Here is a 7,663-nt window from a genome sequence, read left to right as displayed (position 1 = left end):
TATGCTGCTGGTTTGGAGGCCACACTTTGAGAAACACTGCTTTAGATATTAAGTTTCATAGATATTAGTTTGAATCTTCTAACCGGATATTTTTATTAGCCCTGAGTAACCCTTAAAATGCCTACTTTTTGTTTGTTTGTTTGTTTTTGAGTCAAAGTCTCACTCTGTTGCCTAGGCTGGAATGCAGTGGTGTGATCTTGGCTCACTGCAAACTCCACCTCCTGGGTTCAAGCCATTCTTTTGCCTCAGCCTCCCAAGTAGCTGGGATTACAGGCGCATGCCACCCGGCTAATTATTGTATTTTTAGTAGGGATGGGGTTTTACCATGTTGGCCAGGCTGGTCTCGAACTCTTGACCTCAAGTGATCCACCCACCTTGGCCTCCAAAGTGCTGGGATTACAGGCATGAGCCATGGTGCCTGGCCAAAATGCCTATTTTTAATAGGTGTTTTCAAGAGGTACAAAACTGTAAATTAGAGGGACTCTAATCAGTCATAAGCAGCCAGAACCTAGCAATATTCCACTGGAAGAACTTTAAGAGACGGTGTTGACCACATGGCATCTACTACACCTGGGGAGTTTGTTGGTGTCCTGGAAAGAGTTGGAGCTGCGAGGGTTAGAGATGTTAGAGCTGAATGTCTCATCACACTCAGATGACTTTTGATCACATCCCACAGGCTGGATCCCCAAATTTCAACCACTGTTGATGAGATGTGACCCCCATAGTTGAGGCCGTATTTTGTTTGATTGGCATGGTAGACCTGTTATAATGAGAAGCTTTTTAATATGAATAAAACAAAAGAATCTTTGAGTTTCTTTCTGTTTAAATAACAGGTGGCTGGAATTGTTATGTTTGTTTTTAGTAACCCTATGGAACTGAAATATGTGTCAATCATTTTCATGTGGTCTGAGGGACAACAAGTAGATCAGACACGAAGCTTGAGCCTCAATCTGTTTTTTGTTTTTTTTTTCTGAGACGGAGTCTCACTTTGTCACCCAGACTGGAGTGCAGTGATACGATCTTGGCTCACTGCAAACTCTGCCTCCCAGGTTCAAGAGATTCTCCTGCCTCAGCCTTCCAAGTAGCTAGGATGACAAGCACCCACCACCATGCCTAGCTAATTTTTTTTGTATTTTTAGTGGAGACAGTTTCGCCATGTTGGCCAGCTGGTCTTGAACTCCTGACCTCCTGATCCACCTGCCTCAGCCTCCCAAAATGCTGGGATTACAGGCGTGAGCTACAGCTCCCGGCTGAGCCTCAATCTCTTAACATCTGGATGGCAGATAGGAAAGGAAGCTTGAAATTTTTAGTACAGACCCCTAGATGCAAAGAGGAAAAGTTCCTATTGATCTGAAAACCCCTAGAAATGACTAGCAAAAATAACCACCTCCATTTGCTGTCTTTTTTTACCCTGGCTTATTTTTTCTATAGTACTTTTTACATCGGACCTTATTTCCTTATTTATTTGCTGATTTATTAAATGTGCTTATTTATTAAACCATCTGTCACCATTGAATGTACATGCAATGATGGCAGGGACTTTTTCTTGTTCACTATTGTGTTCCCAGTGCCATGTAATCATCACTTGATGAATATTTGATGAATGAATGACTGAATCTATCTTGTTCAGCAACTTATCTCATTCCCAGATTATCAACACACCAATAGATTTGGCACTTTCCTTTAAAAAAGCAGATTACCTAACTGTTATAGATCTGAAGGACTACATTCTATCAGCAGCATGTAGGAATAACAGTGGCATTCTGAAACAATTGTGTAGGTTAACAAGTTGGGGCACTCTGGCAGAGAATGGGCAAAGGCAGTACATCGAATACTTTGAGTTATTGAACTCCTTATACTATCATCAAGACTTTAAGATTAATAAAATATCTTACCTTGTTCTGCTTAATAATACCTCTTCCTTAGCCTATATAGTTTCTTGATTTAATGCTCCTATTTTTGGGTTAAATCTTCTCTAATAATTGCCTTAGTAGGCAGTATTATTGGCCATTAGAACTTTTAACTGAGGATCTCCTCTTCATGGGTGCAGCCTGGGTTGAGAGTACTGTGCCATACATTTGCTTAGGATTTACTCAGAAGGGCAGAGGGCATTGTTCATGATTTACCTGTGAGAATTTTAAAACCTGCAACCTCTGCTTCCTGAGTTCAAGCGATTCTCTTGCCTCAGCCTCCCAAGTAGCTGGAACTACAGGTGCCCGCCACCACGCCTGGCTAATTTTTGTATTTTTAGTAGAGATGGGGTTTCACTATACTGGCCAGGCTGGTCTTGAACTCCCGACCTTGTGATCCACCCACCTTGGCCTCCCAAAGTGCTAGGATTACAGGCGTGAGCCACTGCGCCTGGCCAAAATGTTGTGTTTCTTATTCTGATGATAATTTTTAAAATGTGATGCAGGTATATTCTAGGTCATCAGGCTGACTACTTCACAACTAAGTTCTGCCATCTTAGTTCATTGCCCACGTATGCATCTGTGTTTATGACGGTTGTGTTGGTGGCCATGCATTTTTATGAAATTCATGCACTTATTAGAAAAAAGCAGAGACAGCTTGCTGTGTGATGACACACTTGAGGCAAATGAACATCAGAACACAGGGTACAGAGACCCAATATGAAGGAGCTTGGATCTGATCTTATAGACAGATCTTCTGATGAAAAACCATTGAAGAGACTCAACTAAGGTGGAGGTAGTGAAGATGGAGTGGAGAAGAAGAAATATTTATGATGTTCAATCAACATGACTTGGTTATTGTTTATCTCCTGAGGATGGAAGGTTAGGAGGTGAGGGTTAGTGGAAGTAGTCAATGATGACTCCCAGTGTTTCTCAAGATGAGCAATGAAGAGATTTCCCCCCCCAAAAAAGTTCTGGTGTTAACTTGAATTAATTATATAAAAGCATTACTTAGCTATGTATATATACAAAATTAGGTATATATTTCTTTTATTAGTCTTATAAAACCAAAAAAACTTACAAATTAAATATAAAAATCTATGAAACCTGTTAATTCTAAATTAACAACATTCATTTAATGTGACAAATGGTACTGTTTTGTTAGAACTAAATCACTACTTGCAAATTAAATATCTAAATATAGCACAGACTGCTATAGTAGAGGATATTTTGAATTAGAATGGAGGAAAGTTGTGGAAGCATTATCGATACACAGCAGCCCATGAGGACTAAACCCTTTTAAAAGAAGAGGCCCTGCATTTCTCAAATTTGAGTGATTTGTTTTAAGACTCAGCTTGAGGCTTACTTCATTTGAAAGTCTTCTGTGACTAAACCCAGCATGATAGATGCTCCTCTTCTGGATCTGTGCAGAGTTCTGTCATTTAATTTATCTCACAGCAATATGATTCATAGGTATTTGTCCATCCTTGAAAACAGTGTTTTAAATTTTGTCAAAGACTGGGACAGTGCCTAGCACACAGCAGAGATAAGTAACTGTTGGTTGGTTGAGGGAAAGGTTCATACATACATTCTGGGCTTAAAAAAAAACATTGATTAAGCTAAATAAAAAAGCCATGGGGATATATTAGTCAGAATTCAGTCTGAAGAGAAGAGAGATTATGAATGTTATGGGATAAGTGATTCGTATGGGAATTAGATCTTACACAATTGGGAAGGAGCTGGGAAGTGAAGGCCCCGTAGGGGAATCAGATGATAGAAGAGGCCACTAGCCAGGATCTGAGAAGTCACATCTGTTGATTGGGAACCTCTTGGGAAGGTCTGCAGGAAGTTGTTTGGCCACCAGCTGTGTATCTAGGTATAGGCTGCTGTTGGCCAACAAGGTCAGTGGTTGGGTAGAAGAGCTGGACAGAGGAACTCTTCTAGAACACAGGAGAGCAAAGACCAGCTGGAGTCTGCTGGGCACCTTTGCATATTTCTGTCATTGTGTCTGATGACAGACTTTCAGAGCATAATGGCTATTGTTTCACTTCTGCCTTCTAAATCTCACACAAGGTCCTCTTGGCCAATTAAGCCCACAACCATAGAAGGGAGAAGATTTTGGGAAACATGATTTCAGTTTGACCGAGTCAACACAGAACAAGCCACCACAGATTTCTGCTTCTGTCAGTGTGGCTCTTTAGGACAGTCTTTGAGGCATGTCTGGTCTCATAAGAGGGAGTAAGTTCTCCAAGGACCCTCTCCTAGCAAATACAACAACTAGCAGAGCTGTGGGCAATAAAAGCGTGAGATGGGCTTTCCCTGAGAGTAGACGTCAATAGTCATGACGCTACGAAGATATTGGTGGCCAGGTAAGGAAACTGAGCTTGGAACATCCAATGTGAGCTTAGACTGTGCCAAGGGGCTAATGTCATCCCAGGGTAGTACTGTGTTTTGCTGCTGGTAAAAGAAGAAGCAAAAACAAATTGTCTCTGGAGGAAATCTTTAACAATTTAGTTTGTAGATTAAGCAATCATTTCACAATCAAAGGTCACCATGCACATTGCAAGGCAAGCCATGCTGAGTGAGATCAGTAGAAAAAATAAACAACAGATTTAGATCCCCCCATAGACTTAATTATTAGAATTGTCAGTTGCACAATATAGGGAAGCTATGTTAAAAATATTTAAAGGGGCGGGTGTGGTGGATCATGCCTGTAATCTCTTTAGGAGATGGAGGCAGGAGGATCGCTGGAGCCTGGGAATTTGAGACTACCCTGGATCACATAGCTAGAGCCCCATCTCTACAAAAAATGAGAAAAAAAAATAGCCAGGTATGGTGGTGCACACCTGTTATCCTACCTACCTTGAAGGCTGAAGCAAGAGGCTCTCTTGAGCCCAGGAGTTGGAGGTTGCAGTGAGCTATGATCTCACCACTGCACTCTAGTCTGGGCAACAGAGCGAGACTCTGTCTCAAAAACAAAACAAAACAAAACAAAAAAACCAACAACTTAAAGAAATAATGGACAACAAAAAAACCAGCAGGAATAAATAAAAGGGAAATTCTGAAAATGTAAAATACAATTGTTAAAAATTCAAGGACTCAGTGAATGGGTTTGACAGCAGATTTAATACACCCATAATCACTCCAGGAAAGGGAGAAAAGGAATTGGAAAATATAAAAAAAATAGATATGTGAGGAAATCTAATATATATTTAACCAGAGTCCCAAAAAGTGAGAATAGAGAGAAAATTGTAGGCAATATTTAATTGAGATATGGACTTTAAGTTTTCTGGAACTAATCTAATCTACTCCATAGATGCTAGGAAAAAACTGTTTTGAAAAGAAAGGAGAGCTGTTGTAAAATATGGTGACTATAGTTAATAACAATGTATTGTATTCTTGAAAATTGCTGAGTGTATATTTGAAGTGTTCTCATCACAAAACAATGATAGGTATGTGAGGTAATATATTTGTTAATTAGCTCAATTTAGCTATCCCACAATGTGTACCTATTTCAAAGCATGCTGTTCATGATAAATATATACAATTTTTATTTCTCAATTAAAACAAATAAATAAAAATTTAGAAAAAAGAAATAGAAAGCCTGAATAGTCCTAAGACTGTTTTAAAAAATCAAACTATCAGTGATGTTTTTCCACTAAGAAAACTCCATGTCTTGGATGTTTTACAGGTAGTTCTACCAAATTTCTAAAGAGCATATGATTCCAAACTGAATAATTCTTTGAGAGGATAGAAAACTCATTCTATGAGGTCACTGCTACCCTGATACCAAATCCAGGCAACATTAGTAGGAAAATGGGTTATTACAGTCACTCTTTCTCATTAACACATATACAGACTGAATCTTTCAGTTGATAATGAACACCCAAAGGTCTCTAATACAAAATTTCAATGAAATGGCTAAAGATAAGTAAAAACAAGGAATAAAATTTACTAGCATTAAAATCAGGAAACACTGCCAGGTATACTTCTCCTTATATGAAGAGGGCACCTTCCACCACAAGGGGAGGGCAAATATATAGTTACAATTTTTTGCAATGTTCTGTTTCTTATATTGTCAAGGATACAGAGTGTTGTTCTTTGTCTTATTTTACTTAAAACTTACATATACATTACATATATTCTTTTGATTATATCAAGAATTATATATACATGTGTGTATATGTGTGCACATATTTGGGTATGTGATAAATATTTTTCTTCAATGGAAAGGTGATGGCATGAAAACAAGCTTGTAATGGAACAAAATGGCCAAAGAGAAGTAATTAGGACAAAACTGCATTGGCACTGAAACTAGGAAATCATGCTAAGCATAAACCATGCATTTTTGGGAATATCAGCCAGATAAAAAGCAATTTGAAAAAGATTAATGAAACCAAAAGTTGGTTTTTGAAAAGATAAAATTGACAAACCTTTAGCCAGATTAAGAAAAAAAGAGAGAAGACCCAAATAAATAAAGAGATGAAAAAGGAGACATTACAATTGATACCACAGCAATTTGAAAGATCATTACAGGTTATTTTGAGCAACTATATGCCAATAAATTGAAAAGCCTAGAAGAAATTGATAAACTCCTAGGCACATACAACCTGCTCAGATTCAGCTATAGAGAAATTCTAAACTTGAGCAGACCAATAAAAAGTAATGAGATTAAAGCTGTAATAAAAAGTCTCCCCTTAAAGAAAAGCCCAGGATCTGATGAATTCACTGCTGAATTCTACCAAACATGTTAAGAGAAACAAATACCAATCCTACTCAGATTATTCCAAAAAACAAAGAAGGAGGGAATACTTTCAAACTCATTCTACAAGGTCAGTGTTACCCAATACCAAAACCAGACAAAGACACAACAAAAAAAGAAAACTACAGGCCAATATCTCTTATGAACATTGATGCAAAAATCCTCGACAAAATGCTAGCAAACAGAATTCAACAACAAATTAAAAAGATCATTTATCATCACCAAGTGTGATGTATCCCAGGGTTGCAAAGATGGTTCAATATACTCAAATCAATATGATCCGTCATATCAACAAAATGAAGGACAAAAACCACATGATCATTTCAACTGATGCTGAAAAATTCAACATCCATTCATGATAAAACCCCTAAAAAAATACTGGGGCTAGAAAGAACACATCTCAATGTAATAAATGTCATATATGACAGAGTCACAGCTGGTATCACACTGACTGGGGAAAAACTAAAAGCTTTTCCTCTAAGATCTGTAACACAAGGCTGCCCACCTTCACCACTGTTATTTAACATAGTACTAGAAATCCTAGCTAGAGCAATCAGAAAAGAGAATGATATAAAGGGCATCTGAATAGGAAAGGAAGAAGTCAAATTATCCTTGTCTGAAGATGATATGATCTTATATTAGGAAAAACCTAAAAACTCCACCAAAAACTATTAGAACTGTTACATTGAGTAAAGTTGCAGGATACAAAATCAACATAAAAAAACCAGTAGCATTTATATGGCAACAGAAAACAATCTGAAAAAGATAAAAAAGTAATCTAATTTACAATAGCTACAAATAAACTTACCTGGAAATTAAAAGAAGGAGTGAAAGATCTTTACAATGAAAGCTATAAAACATTGATGAAAGAAATTGAAGAGAACACCGAAAAAATGGAAAGATATTTCATGTTCATGGATTGAAAGAATCAATATTTTAAAAAATGTGCATAGTACACAAAGCAATCTACAGATTCAATGCAATCTCTATC

Source organism: Theropithecus gelada, chromosome 7b (assembly GCF_003255815.1).
Source record: "Theropithecus gelada isolate Dixy chromosome 7b, Tgel_1.0, whole genome shotgun sequence".
NCBI classification, from domain to species: Eukaryota; Metazoa; Chordata; class Mammalia; order Primates; family Cercopithecidae; genus Theropithecus; species Theropithecus gelada.
This window is presented reverse-complemented; position numbering follows the sequence as displayed.